Here is a 21,424-nt window from a genome sequence, read left to right as displayed (position 1 = left end):
CTCCTCCACGGCTTGATCAATGAAAGGACGCAATGCACGCTCCATAAAGAAAGCATAAGGTACCATGTCACTGATAGCACCATGGCTGCGACTGACCAATTTGGTGATCTCATCAAATGGCCGCAGAAGTCTGCATGCGTCTCGCATGAGTAGCCACTGGCGTGGTGAAAAAAACCCCAGCTCCCCAGAACCTGTTCTGCGCAGAGTTCATACAGGTAGATCTTAACTGCACATTTCTGCTGGAGCAGCCTATGAAGTCATATAGAAGGTTGAGTTGCATCGCGACAGGCAATCGCAAATAAGACGTCTGACCGGCAGATTGTGTCGCCGCTGAATGTCAGCAAGGCGAGCCATGGCTGTGTAAGATCTTCTGAAATGGGCCGAGATTTTCCTTGCCTGCTGCAAGATGTCCTGGACCCCAGGGTATTTGACAACAAATTGCTGCACGACCAAGTTTAAGACGTGTGCCATGCATGGCACGTGCGGAATTTTGCCCTGTTTCAATGCGCTAAGCAGATTGGCACCGTTGTCACACACCACTTTACCAACTGTCAAATTGAGCAGTGTTAGCCACTGATCTGCCTGTGAACGCAAAGCTGAAAGAAGTGCCGGGCCAGTGTGGCTCTTGGCTTCCAGGCACAACAGACGCAGCACTGCATGGCAAAGTCTCACCTGGCATGTCGAATAGGTTCTGGGAAGCTTGGGCGGCGCAGTGGAAGAGACGCTAGCAGCGGAAAAGGAGGAGTCAGCCGAGAAGGAGAGGGAGGAGGATGGAGTAGGAGGAGGAGGAGGAGAAGAGCCAGGCCTGCATGCAATCCGTGGCAGTAAAACCAAATCTACACGGGTGCCACGGGTTACATGCTTGACTGCTATCAGAAGGTTCATCCAGTGGGCAGTAAAAGTAATATACCTTCCCTGCCCGTGTTTGCTAGACCACGTGTCTGTGGTCAGATGTATCTTGGCACCGACACTGTGTGCCAGAGATACATTCACTTGCCGCCATATAGCTCTGGAATGCCCTTCTCTGAGAAATACTTCCTTCCTGGGACCTTCCATTGTGGTGTTCCAATGGCCACAAATTTTCGAAAGGCCTCCGAGTCCACCAGTTTATATGGCAGTAGTTGGCTGGCTATTAGTTCTGACAAGCCAGCCGTCAACCATTGGGCAAGAGGGTTATCCGGCGTCATCATTTTTTTACGCTTGAACATTTGGCCCACGGAAGCCTGGCTTTTTGCATAAAAACGTGAGCTTGGCATGATGGAAGGTGGAGTGGGGGACAATTGTGAGGAGAGAGGAGAAGGAGAAGTAGAAGACGAGGCTGGACGGTGAGAGCCTGGAGTGTGGCTTTGTGTGTTCCGTTGCTCCCACTTGGCTCGGTGATGGCAGCTCATGTGCCTTCTTAAGGCGGTCGTCCCTAGGTGAGTGTTGGGCTTACCGCGACTTATGCGTTGACTGCAAAGATTACAGATGGCAACACTATTGTCAGCAGCGGACACATTAAAAAAAGCCCACACTGTGGAGCCATGTGCCGGCGTCCTGGGAGCGCCAAATGTGACCGGACATGGTTGATGCCTCGCTCCTGATACATGCGCATTCTGCTTCGTCCCTCCCGTGCAATCCAAGTTCTTACTGCTTCTCCCTATCTACTGGTCCATCTCTCTCTCTGAACTCCCCTCCTCTTCCTCTCTTGTGGGCACCCACATGGCATCACTAGACACGTCATCATCTACGTCACCTTCCTCACCGCTATAATTAGAGATCTCGGAGTAGGCAGCAACAGCGGGGACAAACCTCCTCCTTGGGCTTATCTGGGTACTGTCGTCAGACTGCTGAGTGGCGGTTGTTGCTACCTCCTCTTCCTGATCCAATGCCAAGAGTGGCTGCGCATTGGAAGTGTCTTGATATGGATTAGTGGTGGTGTTGGTGGCGGTAGTGTCTTTGGGGGTGCACATAGCAGAGAGTGAAGAAGAGGGCGCAGATCGAGAGGATGAGGAGGGTGCAGAAGAGTAAGGCTGAGTGAGCCACTCAACCAAGTCTTGTGCGTCCTTTGACCTAATCGAACGCACCTTCTGCAATTTGCCACTTTGGCTCAAGTCTGTTGCTCCTGCCTTACCCCTACCACCCCTGCGGAAGCTCCTGCCTCTTCCTCTGCCTGTCATTTCTTAAATGACCCTGTGACAAAGTCTCTAGAGAAGTGCAGTATGTATGTGGAAGAAGGTATATAACACCCCGCTTCAATCTGTTGTTTTTGGGGGCCACTGGTCTATCACACCAGTTATAATACTTTTTTTTATTGCGTTTGTCACTCTTTGTAGTATCGCTGCAGAACCGCTCAGCAGTCACAATGCTGCACAGTGGAAATGCACTATACTATGCTTTTGATAAGATCAGAGTTCTAGCTTAAGTTATGACTTGACATTATTTGTTTAAAACAACTGTGTTAAGAGATAGGTATTGTGAAAAGTGTAAAGTCACTCAGACTACGCCCTCCTGCTAACCACAGGATGGGGAAAGGCTGTTTTCTCCTTATCTGGTATTTTTGTGTATGACTCGTCATTTTTGAGTGTATAAGAACTGTGCAACAATAAACGTTTTTGGGCCATTCAGCTTGGATTTGAGCTACAGAAAAGGTCTCCTGTACTTCATTTCTATCAGAAGCATAAGATTCGAACTCAGCATTACAAAGAGAAAAAGCAATTGGTTTGAGAATTGCACTTAACAATTTTGGCGCCCGAACATGGACTCATCAATGATCCTACTAGAGGTGGACGAACGGAGCTGACGGAACCATAACACTGGGGCACTTCGGGAACCACAGACCACGAAGCCTGGCCAGGTAAGAGAAAGCCTTTATTTCTCTTTATACTCTGAGCTTCCCTGATTTGTGCCTTTAACCAGTTCTGTCAGAAATGGGTCTCCACGCAGCATATTAACTGCAACCTCTGTAGGGGTGAGTCTTGAAATATTATAAGTAATACCTTTGTTTTGCTGATAAATTGTTGTATGTCCTTTTTGTCTGTCTGTTGGAATAAAAGAATGAGCCATGTTAAGGATGGTATGAATTAGAAGGAGGATTGCCGAACTAGTCAAGTGAAAGCGCCCTTTCGGGGGGGGGGGGTCACACGCCTATGCTTAACCTTCACATCTAAGTCATAAACCATAAGACTGGTTGAAAGTATAAGCCCTGTCTGCTCCATAAAGCAGGGATAAGAGTGCACGAGAGGGATCCCAGATACGGGGGGGAATAAGGTCTCCATAAGCCCGGAGATCTAGTCGGATACCTGGCCACTTAAAGGAATGCTTGTATATGTTGTAGCCGCCATTCTGGTTATAATATTTGTAAGTTGGCTAGCACATAAAGTAATTTGATTTCAGAAATCTCATCCCGGAGAGGTTTTTAGTATTCTAGCACCCTAGGAGGAAGGCAACGAGGAACTGTTGTAGGGTCCCGCATACACTTTTTTATTTTGGGACATATAACAGTGTCCCACACACTACCTAGGCACGGACTGTTAGAATGGGTCAGAGGTACACAAAACCCCGTCAAGGAACTGTGACCCACTATACGGTGCCACAGATAGTTAAGAACATATATGGGACAGATGAAGCACAAAATTTAAAAACCATACTTCATAAATTCAAAGTAAAAGGAGCAGTGGGTTTAGACCCAGACGTGTGGAAGGAAATAAAAAGGGACAGACAAGGAGAGGTGTTAGAGAAGCAATGGATGCGTCAGGTTCAGTGCTTAATTAAGGTCTCTAATAGAGCGAAAGAAGAGGGGTGGAAATATAACCCAGATTGTGATGGTTGGGACATGAAGGATAGAAGAACAAAAAATGCTGAGGCTCTGGTTGACCCCAGCTCAGCCATTCCACCCCCATACACTGACATAGAACATAAACCACATAAGATATATCCTTCACTCCAAGGCAGGGGATGGGTTTGTCAGGTTTGTGGAACACAAAACCCAGAATGGGCAATAGAATGTGTGCATTGTGGGGCACAAAAACCTCATCCAGTAACTGTAGCCCGCGTACGCACTGATACACACATTGTACAGGTAAATAATCCGGAATTTGGACAAGTAGCCCATCCAAATGCCCCACCTACTGTTACTCGTAGGATGCAGATAAGGACCTGGGCACCATGGACACCAGACGCCCTTATGGCACTAATACAGAATGCCCCAGACCCAGTAGCGAAACCAGCCGCGTTTTGTAGATTTGTAAGACAGTTGATGGATACACATGATGCAACATGGCAAGATGGGGAAGATTTGTGTAGACATAAAATGACTCCTACTCTGTTTCAGCAATTTGTGACAGAAATAGGTCCGCACCGACCTATAGACCATTTTGACGCAGACGGCAACAAACAAGCAGGACACGTCAGACACATAGATTCAAGGGCCCCATTTGTTGTTAGGTTGGAAGCTTTCTGTACGGCAAAACAAATAGAGAGAGGGTCCATATCACCCATGAAACAAACTCCAGGACAGACAGTATCAGACTTTTACTTGTCTATGGAAAGTATGATGGCAGATGAAGGATTGGATTTGGCTCAGCCAACTACGATCCGAGCCTTCAATAGACAATTTATGGAAGGATTAATTCCACAGATAAGTGTAAGACTGAAAGCCTGTACACCGGAGTGGAGAGCAACTAGAGATGAGAGGAACATTGTTGCAAAAAGCACAGGGAATAGAGGCTGACCTGGTAGAGACGAAAACCCGAAGACACCATACAGTTAATGCCATAACCACCCCACACGATAAGGAAAAAGGACAGTATCGAAAACCTTTGACTTGTCACTACTGCAACAAAATTGGCCACGTGAAATGCCATTGTAGGAAAAGAATGAGAGATGAGGGAGACGATTTTTCATCTCCAGCCAGGTTTGATACTAGATATGGATCTAGACAGACCTCCGGACCTCCTAATCAATCGGAGGATCAGAGGGCATGACTCGCTCCTGTCTTAGGAAAATCACATACAAAAATGTTACACATCCCAATACAAATAGACAAAAAAACATCTCATGTTTAGTGGACAGTGGAGCTTCGAGCAGCCTGCTTTCAGACTCGGTGATACGGCCCAGCCAGGAGTCCACTGAAACAGTATTAATTACGGGGTATGATGGAATTTTATCTGACGCTCCCCTGACAAATCCCCTAAAGGTTAAAGTTGGAAATAGGATTTTTCTTTCTCAGTTTTTAATATCACGGGGAGCACCAACAAATCTGCTGGGAGCAGATATTTTACAAAAATTGGGAGCCAATATTGCATATCATACAGATGGTACAGTAACATTAACGATAGATGAGGAACAACACCTCGACATGTGTAATGTGATCCAATATTTGGAGGAGGAACCCGAAATTCCGTGTCACCCTCCTCCAGATATATATCAGGCTCTGCAGACACTCCCAGAAGATTTGTGGGAAAGTCATCAAGCAGATGTTGGTTTACTACCTGTTTCCCCAGTTAAATTGCAGTTGATCCCAGGTGCCGTCCTACCCCAGCTGAAACAATATCCCCTTAGTGCGCCGCAAGAAGCAGCTATAGCTACACAAATACAATCTCTGCTTAAAGCGGGGGCATTGAAGGAAGTAAAATCACCCGCTAATACTCCCTTGTATCCAGTAAAAAAGAAGCCCGGCACTGACAGTCAAGTTAAATATAGAATGGTGCAGGACTTGCGGGCAGTGAATTAAATCTTGGCACCCATGACACCTTTAGTACCAAACCCCCAAACACTGTTGTCACAGGTGCCATCCACCAGCACGCATTTTTCGGTAATAGACTTGGCTAACGCCTTCTTTTCTGTGCCATTGGCGGAAGAATGCCAACTATGGTTCGCATTTTCCTTCAAAAATAAACAACTAACCTGGACACGCCTACCGCAAGGAATGGCGCATTCGCCCACCCTCTATTCTCAGGCCCTACAAACAGTGCTAGAGGAATGGTTGCCTCCAGACTCTTGTGTATTGCTACAATATGTGGATGACCTATTGCTATGCTGTCCAGATAGGGAAACACGTCTCCGTGCCACTTTGGCACTTTTGCAATTCTTGGCAAAAAAGGGTTGTAAGGTTAACAGGAAAAAGTTACAAGTGTGTCAGGAAAAAGTTGTCTTCTTAGGACATTGCATATCACAAGGAACAAGACATCTCACAGACGAGAGAGTACAGGCGATAAAGGGAATCTTACCCCCACGAAATTTCAAACAATTGCGTATGTTTCTGGGTATCGTGTCATATTGTAGACAATGGATACCCCACGCTAGCTCTTTGATGCAGCCATTATACGATTGTTTGAAAATCGTACCGTATATGCTTACAGAAGTAACTTATGAGTCGTTTGTCACTTTGAAACAGTTGTTGATTTCTGCACCGGCTCTAGGTATCCCCGATTATACAAAGACATTCCATCTATACATTGCTGAGATCACCGAACATGCAACAGGAATTTTGACACAGTCACATATAAAACAAAGGCCTGTTGCTTACTTCTCAGCAGCTCTAGATCCAGTGTTCAGAGGTTCACCGTCCTGTGTACGGGCGGTAGCAGCAGTGTCAATAATTATAGATAAGTCATCAGAAATTGTTCTAGACAATCCAGTTGTAGTGCACACCACACATGACATACATGCAATCTTGTCTCAAGTACAGCCCAAACACATTTCAATGGCTAGGCAACTAAGGTTACAGTGTACTTTACTTTTACCTCCAAATGTCACTTTTTCAGCGCTGTACAACTTTACAGTGGTGTGAAAAAGTGTTTGCCCCCTTCCTCATTTCCTGTTCCTTTGCATGTTTGTCACACTTAAGTGTTTCGGAACATCAAACCAATTTAAACAATAGTCAAGGACAACACAAGTAAACACAAAATGCAATTTGTAAATGAAGGTGTTTATTATTAAAGGTGAAAAAAAATCCAAACCATCATGGCCCTGTGTGAAAAAGTGATTGCCCCCTAAACCTAATAACTGGTTGGGCCACCCTTAGCAGCAACAACTGCAACCAAGCGTTTGCGATAACGTGCAATGAGGCTTTTACAGCGTCCTGGAGGAATTTTGGCACACTCATCTTTGCAGAATTGTCCTAATTCAGTTACATTAGAGGGTTTTCGAGCATGAACGGCCTTTTTAAGGTCATACCACAACATCTCAATAGGATTCAGGTCAGGACTTTGGCTAGGCCACTCCAAAGTCTTCATTTTGTTTTTCTTCAGCCATTCGGTGGTGGACTTGCTGGTGTGTTTAGGATCATTGTCCTGCTGCAGAACCCAAGTTCGTTTCAGCTTGAGTACACGAACAGATGGTCGGACATTCTCCTTCAGGATCTCTTGGTAGACAGCAGAATTCATAGTTCCTTTTATCACGGCAAGTCTTCCAGGTCCTGAAGCATCAAAACAGCCCCAGACCATCACACTACCACCACCATATTTTACTGTTGGTATAATGTTCTTTTTATGAAATGCAGTGTTCCTTCTATGCCAGATATACTTGGACACACACCTTCCAAAGAGTTCCACTTTTGTCTCATCGGTCCACAGAATGTTGTCCCAAAAGTCTTGGGGATCATCAAGATGTGTTGTGGAGAAATTGAGACGAGCTTTGATGTTCTTTTTGCTCAGCAGTGGTATTCTCCTTGGAACTCTGCCATGCAGGCCATTTTTGCCCAGTCTTTTCCTGATGGTGGAGGCATGAACGCTGACCTTAACTGAGGCAAGTGAGGCCTGCAGTTTCTTGGACGTTGTTGTGGGGTCTTTTGTGACCTCTTGGATGAGTCGTCGCTGCGCTCTTGGGGTAATTTTGGGCGGCCGGCCACTCCTGGGAAGGTTCACCACTGTTCCATGTCTTAGCCATTTGTGGATAATGGCTCTCACTGTGGTTCGCTGGATTCCCAAAGCTTTGGAAATGGCTTTATAACCCTTTCAAGACTGATAGATCTCAATTACTTTCTTTCTCAATTGTTCCTGAATTTCTTTGGGTCTCGGCATGATGTGTAGCTTTTAAGGATCTTCTGGTGGACCTTACTGTGTCAAGCAGCTCCTATTTAAGTGATGCCTTGATTGTGAACAGGTGTGGCAATAATCAGGCCTGGGTGTGGCTAGAGAAATTGAACTCAGGTGTGGACAACCACAGTTATAGTATGTTTTAACCAGGGGGCAATCACTTTTTCACACAGGGCCATGATGGTTTGGATTTTTTTTCACCTTTAATAATAAACACCTTCATTTACAAATTGCATTTTGTGTTTACTTGTGTTGTCCTTGACTATTGTTTAAATTGGTTTGATGTTCCGAAACACTTAAGTGTGACAAACATGCAAAGGAACAGGAAATGAGGAAGGGGGCAAACACTTTTTTCACACCACTGTATATCTGGCCACCTTTTGCCTCTTCAGTCACCAGATTTGACAAGGGGGAATAAGGAGGAAGGAGATGAGGAAACTGACACTCTTCTGTTTAAAGAGATAGTTGAGCACGACTGTTTTCAGCTCATGGAACAAGAGACAATGGGGTTCCCTCATGTTATAGATACACCAATTTTAGACGCTGAGCACACTTTGTATATAGATGGCAGCAGATTTGCTGATGATAAAGGAAGATATCACACAGGATATGCAGTAGTAACTGATACACAGGTGATTGAAGCACAGCCCTTACCAGCCCACATGTCAGCACAGGAAGCAGAATTAAAAGCTTTAGAACAAGCCTTAGAATATTTGCAAGGACAAGAAGGAAATATTTACACTGACTCTGCCTACGCTTACGGCGTAACGCACGATTTCGGCCATATATGGAGAGCTCGAGGGTATCTGACAGCAGCAGGCACACCAGTAAAGCATGCGGAAGGAATAAAACGGGTTTTGACACATCTTCAAAAAGTTAAAAGGGTAGCCATCTTGAAGATAGCGGCACACACAAGTGCAAAGACAAGGGAAGCAAAAGGAAATGCCTTTGCAGATTTAACTGCAAAACAGGCAGCCCAGAAAGAGATGTACCCTGAGAAAGTGGCAGTGGCAGAGGTAAGTACAGTAAAGCCTTCATGGCAACAGTTGAGCAAGCGGCAGACAGTGAAAGAGACAAGTGGGTAAGGATGGGAGCCCAAATTGACCCTGACAATGTATGGAGGGCAGGAAGTAAAGTATGCCTACCGGCCTCTCTGTACCCAGCCATGGCCACGGCAATCTACCTACCTACCTGTCACGATCTGGAGTCAGGCTCAGAGTCCAGTAGCTATAGCAGCAGAGCAGATATTCACACAGGTCACCCTGGCTGATGACACGGGTTCACCTGAGGTGCGGGGTCTAAGCACTAACCGGTATTCACCAGAGCTCCCAAAGGTGGAGATGGGCTTGGCTGCGTGTTAGTGCCAGGTCGTGGTCCTCAGGATAGCCCCACCAGGAGGTGAGCAAGCCAGGGGTCTGGTAGCAGATATAGCAGGTAGGGATCAAGCAGAAGCGTAGTTGAGAAACAAGCCAAAAGTCGGTAACCAATAGTTGCAGGTTGGGATTCAGCAGAAGCGTAGTCCAGGAGCAAGCCAAATGTCGGTAACGAAAGGTAGCGAGGATACGGTCGGCAGCAGGAGAGATAGAAGCAAGATATTGGCTGGTAAAGGCACAATATTCTGGCAACCAGGAAGTGCAGGGACATGGCTTAAATCAGGAAGTTCATGGGAGGAGCAAAGGGTTCAAGGTTCAAGGCAAACAAGATTCAAGACAAGATCACTCAAGGAATTGTCCAAGGAGCTGTCCAAGGAGCTGTCCAAGGAGCTGTCCAAGGAGCTGTCCAGCATTCCAGGTGGCTCAGCAAGCAGAGTCACTGCCAGACACACCAGAGGTCCCAGGCTCAAGCCCAGGTCCTAACACTACCCATGTCAGTTCCAATTCGATGTATAGAATTGTGAGCCAAGGATGGCTTGCACCAGGATTCAGTAGTATGGCCAAAAACTACTGTGCAGCATACCAAATCTGTCTCCTGAATAATCCAGGACAAAAGGTAAAAACACCACAAAAACACCAAGCTCGGGCCCAGTACCCCTTTCAAAGGCTGCAAATTGACTACATACAGTTGCCAAAAAGTGGCTCCTTTGAATTTGTACTTGTGTGCATCGATTTATTTTCAAGTTGACCAGAAGCCTTCCCGTTAAAATCAGCCACGGCAAACGCCACGGCTAAGAAACTGATCACTGAATTAATACCAAGGTTCGGATTACCTGAAACAATAGAATCAGATAGGACAGTGATGGCGAACCTCGGCACCCCATATGTTTTGGAACTACATTTCCCATGATGCTTCCCTACACTGAAAAGGGCATGAGCATCATGGGAAATGTAGTTCCAAAACATCTGGGGTGCCAAGGTTCACCATCACTGAGATAGGGGGACACACTTTACAGGTGAAGAAATGCAGATTGTGATGACCATGTTAGGGGTTCAACAGAGTTTCCATACCCCTTATCACCCACAGAGTTCAGGATTAGTAGAAAGAGTAAATGGGACAATAAAGCTAAAAATACAGAAAGCCATGCAAGAGTTAAACAAGCCATGGCCAGAATGCCTGCCTTTGGCTTTGTTCTCCATAAGATATACCCCAACAGGAAAAACGGGGTTGTCTCCATATGAGATACTTTTTGGGAATGCACCTAGATTAGGTTTATACTTTCCACAGAGTATGCAATTGCAATGTGATAGTTTGACTGCATATGTGATACAATTACAACAGCATCTAACCAAGATCCACAAGAATGTGTATTCTTCCCTTCCAGATCCCAACTCTTTAGCAGGTACTCATTCGCTGAGCCCCGGAGATTGGGTCTATGTAAAGAAACATACCAGAAAAGCTTTAGAGCCACGGTTTGAAGGACCATATCAAGTACTGCTGACCACTCCCACATCGGTCAAGTTGGAGGGAAAAGCAGCCTGGATCCACGCATCACACTGCAAAAAGAGTCCTGAACCGAGAGAAACAGAATGACGATCTTTCTAACTATGATAATAGTGCTTGAATGTTTTCAAATGTTTGTTTACACATGGACTCCCGGTATCAGTGTAACAGTTCATGAAAACAGTACTGATGTTAAATGGATAAATCATGATGGGGGTGTAATGCAATTGTATACTGTAGGAAATTTCACTGTAACAGGACAGGAGGGTCCTTTTTACATGATGCAGAATGTGGATTCACCAGTAGTGTGGATAAAAGCTAAGTCACAAGCACAAGTAAACATAACTTTCCATTGGAGGGACAATTTAACATGGCCCTTTAATAACACACCACATAAATGTCATAAGTTAGGTCCATCTGAAACATGGAGGGAAGTATTTGACAAAACACAAATGTTACTTTTTACCCCAAATTCCCGTAACTTCGAGGACCAACAGAGGGGAAAGGGTCCCAGACCAGTAAGTGGAAGTGAACAATTCAATCTAACAGGTCCTATTAGTACAAATCAATCTGCAACTTATATTTGTGCAGCATGGTATTCTGTACCAATAAGGAAATCAGGTAAAAAAACAGGAGGATATATACAATGGCAACATTATGGTTTCGATATAAAGATAGAGGACACTCTACCTACCATCTTTGAATCCTCTGTATTAACTCCTATTCCTAAAACTTGCATAAATGTTTCGGTATCACAACAGAAAACAAAAATCAAATTTAATGTAACTTTTCCCCAGCTACCAGAGTGTAGGTATCGACGAGAATGGTATGATACAGTTTTGGGAGCTGCAGGAACTGGAATGGGAGTAATGAATGGGATACAGATGGAAATGATACAAAATAAGTGGAAATGTGCAGGAAGTCACATAGCTGATAGTTTAATAATCACAAGCAAATGGTTAACTACAACATTTGAAACACAAATTAGCCAGGTGCAGTTAACTAAATATCTCAATATTATGGTTAATCACACAGCACTAGCCAGTTTGGAGTTGTGGAAAGCAAATCAAAAGTTCATAAACATTACTCAATGTGCTTTTTCTACACTATCTTATCACATCCAAATTAATAGAGCTCGAGATGAGCTACGATTGGGGAATTATCACACTTGGATGAACTATTTCAAGGGTTTAAATTTAGAAAGTACATGGTTTGAAGTACCAGGAAAGGAAGTGGAATGTGAGGAAAGATGGTGTGCTGGAAGATTTGATGTATATAAAGTAGAAAGGATTGAGGTAATGTGTAAGTTAATAGTAATGCCACTCTTGATAGGAAAGGATCTACCTGAATTTTGGTACCCTGAGATCTATGGACATTATGTAGATACACAAAACATGACTCGTGATCTAAGTCTATGTGCTAAAACTAATAAGGGAATAGTTTGTGGAAGAAGTTCTCCAGTCTATGAACCTTGCTTATTGAAACATCAATCTAATATATGTAAGTTTCAGAGACTACCAGTAAGTGTAGGAAACAGATTTATGGAGATAGGACCACAACATATTTGTTTAGTTACAAATGATCATGAAACTATGGAAAGTTTAAATAAAACAGCTCCTTATTCAGGATGTGTAAAGAATGTTAAAATGCTTAAATGGCAGAATGAAACTTTCCTTTTTGAACCAGATGCACATAGAATATTCAATCAAGAATGGATGGTAGATAACCTTACTGATACTACCCCTTTCATAATATCATTAGAGCCCTTACAACAAATCTTAAATGAGTCCGAAATACTTAGAAAACACATAGAGACACAGGAACATACCCTTCAAAATAATCTAATATCTGCAGTTATAGATAAAGGAAAATCAATACATTTATCCTCACAGATAAGATACGGTACGATGTTTTCAGTGGATGGTCCCCTACCGCCACTACTATACTTAATTAGATGTTGAGTCCTATACTAATACTTATGCTTGCTTTTGCTATAATGACAATTATTAATTGTTGTATATACAAGAGAATTCAAAAGAAAGTTAAAAGAATGAATAGGGGTGCCCTATAAGAACTCTGAGTTTGAGATTATGAGTTGACGTCACCCTTCTCTTAGATTCTCTTTGCTTTTGAGATGCTGATATGGAACTGGGGGATGAGGACATTGTTCTCCTCTGACAACCCGCGGTCAGGGATAGTACTCAGGAAAGTATTGGCTGTAACTTATGAGTAAGGACCCAGAGTTTGGAGAAGGATGATGTCAAAGGGGGAAAATGATAGGATCAGAGTTCTAGCTTAAGTTATGACTTGACATTATTTGTTTAAAATAACTGTGTTAAGAGATAGGTATTGTGAAAAGTGTAAAGTCACTCAGACTACGCCCTCCTGCTAACCTCAGGATGGGGAAAGGCTGTTTTCTCCTTATCTGGTATTTTTGTGTATGACTCGTCATTTTTGAGTGTATAAGAACTGTGCAACAAGAAACGTTTTTGGGTCATTCAGCTTGGATTTGAGCTACAGAAAAGGTCTCCTGTACTTCATTTCTATCAGAAGCATAAGATTCGAACTCAGCATTACAAAGAGGAAAAGCAATTGGTTTGAGAATTGCACTTAACACTTTCTATATGTGCAAGTATTTTATACGTGTATTACACACCTATATACTGCACACAAAATAGTACACCTATACCAGTCCTTACAAGGACCTCTGTGGACCTAGTAGCTAGTGATTTTCAGACTGTACCTCAGTCCCTACACTGATAAAGGACTGCTGCAGAATAGGGCAGAAGTGCACCACAACCCTATATATTGTACATCTATACCAGTCCTTACAAGGACCTTTGTGGACCTAGTAGCTAGTGATTTGCAGACTGTACCTCAGTCCCTACACTGATAAAGGACTGCTGCAGAATAGGGCAGCAGTGCACCACAACCCTATATATTGTACACCTATACTAGTCCTTACAAGGACCTTTGTGGACCTAGTAGTGATTTGTAGACTGTACCTCAGTCCCTACTCTGATAAAGGACTGCTGCAGAATAGGGCAGCAGTGCACCAGCACCCTATATATTGTACACTTATACCAGTCCTTACAAGGACCTTTGTGGACCTAGTAGCTAGTGATTTGCAGACTGTACCTCAGTCCCTACACTGATAAAGGACTGCTGCAGAATAGGGCAGCAGTCAAGTATAATATTCTTTCTATATTTGGAAGAAAGTATATTATACGTGTACAACCCTATATACTGTACACCTATACCAGTCCTTAAAAGGACCTTTGTGGACCTAATAGTAATAGCTAGTGATTAAACTGACTGTCTCTGCTGCACACAGCGTCCTGTCCCTCCCTACACTTACAAAAGACAGGCTACTGCAATCACCAGCACAGGAGTGCACTGAACCCTATATACTGTACTACACCTATACCATACCAGTCCTTAAAAGGACTTTTGTGGACCTAATAGCTAGCGATTTGTGTCACTGCAGTCTCTCCCTGCTCCACACAGCAACCTCTCCTTATAATGACGCAAGAAAGAATGTAAAATGGCCACCAGATCAGGTCTATTTATAAGGTAGGGGGAATGTCCAATTGTCCATGTGCTGAAATGTCTCAATTGGCTGTCCTGTACCCCATGATGGATGTATCATCATGGGTCAAAGTTCTTTCACACTGTAAACACATATGTCCGCCGGGTGAACAGCGGCTATAGTCCGCCGATCGGGCGAATCGCGAACATGCAAAATTCACCGCAAAGCGACCGCGGGGCAAACAGTTCGGCCATCCCTATAATGAACATATTTCTTGTCGTACAGTTAATGATGTTAACTAGATGTTATTATTGATCAGTAAGTTGTGATTTAACAAAGTGGTTTACATCTCAATAGACAGTAGTGACCAAAAATGATTGGGACAAGAATGAAAAATGCTGGGCTCAGAATGATAGTCTGTTCTATTTAGTAACATTCAATTTGCAACAGTCATGAGCACAAAATTGTGTGATTGATGAGCAAAAAACTAAAAAATGTCCCATTTTCATACACAGGAAGACCTCAGCCGGGAAGGAAGCCTGGAGGGAAGTGTCCAAGGAAGACCAGAGAGTGATGGCCTGGGTTCAGTCTGGTCTGACAGAAGATGCAGCCTCTTGTAGGACCACAGCCTGGGGATATAGATGGCATCTGTTCTTCCTGATCTCTATGACTTCTGGACCAGACTTCTCTCCCTGAGATATGTACTCCTCAGGCCACCAATTTAGCATTTTCTAATTAGTTCATGTCTGCCCTGGGGGCCAAAGGCTTCGCCAAATTGACCATTTTCTCCAGCGTTGACTTCCTGTTTATTTGTTTCACCCCTAAATAAAGGTTTTTTTTGGTTGAAGAAATACTTGCGTATGTGTTTTACTTAAAAAAGGACAGTTTATTTGTGAGCAGGCACGTACATTTCAAAAATACAAAGTTAAATGAATAACAAGGGGCACCAACACTAAACAACCTCCTGTAGCTTAAAAAAGAAGAACAAAATTAAAAAGATAATAATGGTGTTGTGGTAAGTTGACACACAAAACACACCAAAAAAAAGGCAAAGATGAGCAAACTGTCAAAAAAGGAGATGCTGATTGAAAAATAAATTAAAAAAAAGATTGGGTAGATGTGACGAATTAAAATATTGTATTGCTGAAATTAGTAAAAAACAATAAAGAAATATGTTTTTGAGAAGTGTGTGTGTGAATATGAGTATCAAAACAACTTCATTCTTGCAGCATTGTAAAGAAAAAGAGAATGCGCTGCATGAAAGAATTTTTAACATTGCAGTGTGACGAATGTGCTATATTGATTACGAGCGGTAGTTTTACCTGAGCGAGCGCTTCCGTCTCCGAATTTGATTGTGAGCATGCGTGGCACCTTGTCCGTCGGAGTTAGCTACACACGATCGGACTAAGTCCGATCGGAGCATGTTGTCGGAAAATTTTATAGCCAAGCTGGAAAACTTGGTCCGTCGGATACTCCGACAGAAACAGTCCGATAGAGCCCACACACGGTCGGATTATCTGACAACACGGTCCTATCGGACATTGTCCATCGGAATGTTCGACCGTGTGTACAAGGGCTAAGAATTGCAATGATTTCACCATCACATGCAGATAACGTTAAATGGCAGAATGTTGTGGAACTTTTAGCTGAGCTCTTTGTGGCTCTCCATATTTAAAATTAAATAAATAGATGCGGCGCTACCTAAAATTACATAAATAATAAATAGAGAATATATGAAAAAATGTAATGTCCAAAATAGGACTAAAGTGCAAATGGGATGCTATCCCACTACAGTATTAAATGGTGAAATTACGAATAAAACATGTATTGTGCAATAAATATAAACCTGCATGAATATTCCAAGTAAATAAAAATTCAAAATTAAAATGTGAAAATCAGTGAAAAAGATTAATACCAATCCAGTGGTTATGTGTGAAAAAATTTCAATAATAGCAAGTGATTGTCCACAAAACCATGCACAAATAACTATAAACTTGTAAAAAACACAAAGTCCATGCAGAAAATGTAGAAGTGATTTCCAGAGGTGACAATCCACTGCAAACTTCAGTGCCTATTATGTGCACCACCTATTTCCCCCAGCCTCTCACCTCCAATAAATGGCAAATAGGCGCTGTATGTAATCAGGGGAAGGAGTTTGGTGTCGGACATACTACTTCCGGTTACGGCCGAAACCGGAAGCCCGCGTCTGCTGTGTGTTTTCCTGTGTTTTCTTTCATGTAAGTGCGGATATCTTTTTATAATAAATTGTTATTAGTTACTACACATGAAAGCCCCCTTTGTCTTCTTCCATTCCATACCTACTGGATGTCTTGGAGCAATTGGGAGAATATTAACTGCTTATACACAGCGATATACAGTGATACACTAACAGCAGTAGAATACTGAGGCTGGATGGATAAAGAGTCAGCAGCATTTCTGATTACATACAGCGCCTATTTGCCATTTATTGGAGGTGAGAGGCTGGGGGAAATAGGTGGTGCACATAATAGGCACTGAAATTTGCAGTGGATTGTCACCTCTGGAAATCACTTCTACATTTTCTGCATGGACTTTGTGTTTTTTACAAGTTTATAGTTATTTGTGCATGGTTTTGTGGACAATCACTTGCTATTATTGAAATTTTTTCACACATAACCACTGGATTGGTATTAATCTTTTTCACTGATTTTCACATTTTAATTTTGAATTTTTATTTACTTGGAATATTCATGCAGGTTTATATTTATTGCACAATACATGTTTTATTCGTAATTTCACCATTTAATACTGTAGTGGGATAGCATCCCATTTGCACTTTAGTCCTATTTTGGACATTACATTTTTTCATATATTCTCTATTTATTATTTATGTAATTTTAGGTAGCGCCGCATCTATTTATTTAATTTTATTCACACACTTTTGGTGTTGAGATCACCGTTTTTTGCTGGCTGCTTCCTGTGTATGCAATTTAATTCATTTAGTCCTATAGTTAATTACTAGGTGGAGCGCATTAGTATTTCTTTATACATTTCTCCATATTTAAAGTGTCTCTGTTTACATGGATTATAAAGGCTTTTTTTTTTTTTCCTAAAACAATAAACATTTTATACTTACCTACTCTGTGCATTGTTATTGCACAGAGTGGCCCCAAACCTCTTCTCCCACTGTCCACTCCTCCTGTCCTGTGTTTGTCCCTATAATAAGCCTTGGGGAAGATGTGCAGGTTCACTCCTGAGCTGGGCTGTGAGCGTCCATACACACACACAGTGTGGTTCAGCCCCACCACTTGCCCATTCGTCACAGGATTTGATTGACAGTAGCAGAAGCCAATGGCTTCCACTGTTGTCTCTGTATCCTATGAACATGGGCAGACTCCTTCAAGGCCAGCCCTCACAACAACAGGCACAGGAGTACAATTCATTGCAGCCTGATCATCTCATATACACACCATGGGTTCCTGTGAGAAGAGTAACAGAGCGCGCAGGAGGCAGAAAGAGCGCTGGATGGATATAGGACTCAGGTTGGGTGTATAGGGGATGAGGGCTCTACAAATACTGGGGCATTTTTTACCGTAATGCAGGGAATGCAATAAGGTAAAAAAAAAAGTTCTGCCTTTAGAACCACTTTAGGCTGGTGCCCCAGGTTTTCTGTTTAGGGATGGCTCCTTTTTCTTGTAGCATGACTCCCGACATTGTGTGCATCAATAGAAACACACAGCCCCATAGCCTAGGATGACAGAGAACTCCCTTGCTGCTACCTACCCTGCTCCACTCTTTTCTCCAAGCTAAAAGAGTGACTGGAGCCTGCACTGTCCACTCTTAACTCTATCCTGTGAAGACCGGAACTTCAGAGAAAAAAGGAGCCAGCAGCATTAAACGTTTTAAACTGAAAGTGCCAGGGTAAGAATTTTAACAGATAGAACTGTGAATGTTTTTTTACATTTTTTTTAGGCTGCATATACACTGCCACAATATGAAAAATTTACAAGTGTTTTTTTTTTTTTCCATGGACCTGACTGCAGCTGTATTGTTCTTATTGGAGACATTCACACAAGTGTGTAGACATGCAATGCATTCAGATCTGTAATACAGAATCCAAAAATCAGCATCTGAGGACATGTGTATACACGTATGCCCGATGCAGATTAGTGTTGGCACCTGTCCGGGATTCACCTGGACAGTTTGGGTTCTGAATCATGAGTCCAGGTTTCAGACTGCCTGAAACCTGGACACATTATTCAGACCGGACTATGGCTTCCAGATACATATGGATGAGAGGTACTGACTGCCAAGGAGTGAATGAGCCTCTCTATCCATCCCTGTCTGTGACTGAAGTCTCCCCCCTATTCTCTCCTGCCTCTGAGTGAGTACAGTAAGGTAAATCGGGGTTCTCAGAGAACCCCTTACATCAGAGTTCTTCTTTACACCAGAGGCCACAGTGTTCCCACTTACATCAGTGTCCTCTCCATTCATCAGAGTTCTCAGTGTTCCCCCTTAAATTCGGGGTCCCAGAGCATCCCAGTGTCATTTAATTTGCTTACACATAACTTCATTTCTTAACATATTGGTTTTGATTTCCTTGTATGTATGGATTACATGGGTTGTCACCGAAGAGTGGTGAAAAATTTCATGTCAATAGCACCTTTATGCCACATACACACGACCGGACTTTCCGGCAGATTAGGTCCAACGGAATCAGTCCGTCGGACATTCCGATCGTGTGTGGGCTAATCTGATAGTTTTTCATTTAAAAAAAATCAGATGGACCTAGAAATAGAACATGTTTCAAATCTGTCCGATGGACTCAATTCCTATTGGGAAAACCATTCGACTGTATGCTGGTCCGACGGACCAAATACGATGCAAGGGAAGCTACTGCCTATTGAACTTCCTTTTTTAGTTCCATCGTATGTCATCACATTTAAAACAAACGGACTTTCAAACGGACTTAGTCCGTTCATGTGTGGGCAAGTCCATTCGTTCCGAAGTCCATCGGAACTCCGCCAAAAGTCCATTAGGAAGATCATTGGACCTAGTCTGCCATAAAGTCCGGTCGTATGTACGCGGCATAAGAAAAATATTTACCTAGAAAAATGGTGATGTGTTCAATACTTATTTTACCCGCTGTAAATAATATAAATATCTATCAATTATGCAGCACTTTAAACTACTTTCCACCAAAATACCAAAAACTTACTACTTTAATAAAATGTAGCAAAAAATAAAAATAGAAAGTCTTGAAGCTATAAACACAAAGTGTCAAAATGTATTTACTAAAGTGAAAACTGTACAATGTCTATAGTTTTTCTTCTTGATTGTTTTCTTTTCAAGCTAAAACTTGTGTACACTCCCACCCACAATTGGAATCTCACTCACCCCCTCTTTTGCCCCTCTCTTTCAAGACAGACAATAGCGCTTTTCAAACCTACAGTAAGTATTTCTTAGTTTGATAGGTTAGATTCCAGCAATAAATGCACAAATACGACCAGCTCCTTATATTGATTCCTCTATATTACACAGACACCATAGTCAGGACATTACCCAATGACCCCATTCTCCTGATGTTCAGTAAATAAGACCTACCAACTACAAATAGTCAAATAAAAATGGCTGGGGGTTTGTAATGGCTGTATATTTGTCTTCCAACTTTTAAGAGGTGCCTAATAGCAGTCTAAACATGCCCAAATATTCCACTGGGAAAAATTAGATGCTGAAATGCACAAAAATATCCACTAACCAGTTTTTATTTTTTAGAAGACGTAAATCTTTTATTGAAAAGTCTTTTGACATACAAGAGACTGATTAACTGATGACCAAAGTTTGCTATACAGAATGGAATGCTAAGGTACAGTTAAGAAACATGCTTGGGAACCTGAGAATACAAATTTAAAGCTGAGGTTTAGTTAAAAAACATGTTGATCTCTAGAGCTTTGGTTCCATTACTTACCTGTAATGAAGAATGTCCCATGATGTCCAAGTCAGTCCTTGCCTTGGATGCGGGCGGTGAGAGCAGCAGTCGGGTCTTTATGGAATGTGGAGCTGATGCGTCCTGAAAGGGACCAGGCGCATGGATAGGGGGGCAGTAGCGGTGTGAGGGGGGCTGCGCCTGTGCACCCACAATGCACAGACCACTGCTGGATACTGTAGACATCATCACTGCAGGGCTGCCCTGTCCTCTTCCTGTTGCTGAACTTCTGAGGCTTTGGGGGTTAAAGTGGTAGTAAACCTGAGCTGGTGGAAAAAACCCTGCAAGACAATGTCATAATGTGATAGTATGCATCGCATACTAGCACACTATGAGAAACTTACCTTACAACAAAGCCCTTCACCGTCACAATGTCACCGCTGAGCGGGTTTAATTCTGGGTTTGTGGCACTTGGCTACATAAGTGGCCCGGGGTGCAATGCCGTTACTCCCGCATGCATGCACTCTGAATATCACCTAAATAGTGGAAGTTTAGGAGATATGCACAGTACTTACAGGTAACCCTTATTATAGGCTTAGCTGTAGGTATAAGCAGGGACGTTGCTGGGTCTACAAAAGCCCATAACAGGGAAGTAAAGAAAGTCATACGCATTACATCAGGGTCTCCAGAGAGCCTCTTCCTTACATCAGGGTCCCAAGAGCCCCCCTTGTTACATTAGAGTCCCCAGAGAGCTACCCTCCTTACATCAGGGTCCCCAGAGAGCCCCTCCTTACATCAGGGTCCCCAGCGAGCCCCCTCTTTACATCAGGGTCCCCAGAGCCTTCCTTTTTATATCAGGGTCCCCAGAGAGCCCCCTTTACTTCAGGGTGCCCAAAGAGCCAAGCCCCTTACATCAGGGTCCCCAGAGCTGCTCCTCCTCTAACATTAAATAGAAGCCTCCTAAAGTATCCTACCGGAATCAGACTAACTGTGGTTGATTGGTTGATCACAACCAGTGGCGGCTGGTGAAGTTTTTGGATGGGGGGGCGCCAGACCCCGCCCATCATGACCCCGCCTACCATTTTGGCCCCTCCC

Source organism: Lithobates pipiens, unplaced genomic scaffold (assembly GCF_037356315.1).
Source record: "Lithobates pipiens isolate NorthernLeopardFrog02 unplaced genomic scaffold, aLitPip1_a1.2 Scaffold_16, whole genome shotgun sequence".
NCBI classification, from domain to species: Eukaryota; Metazoa; Chordata; class Amphibia; order Anura; family Ranidae; genus Lithobates; species Lithobates pipiens.
Note: the sequence above shows the minus strand (reverse complement) of the source record.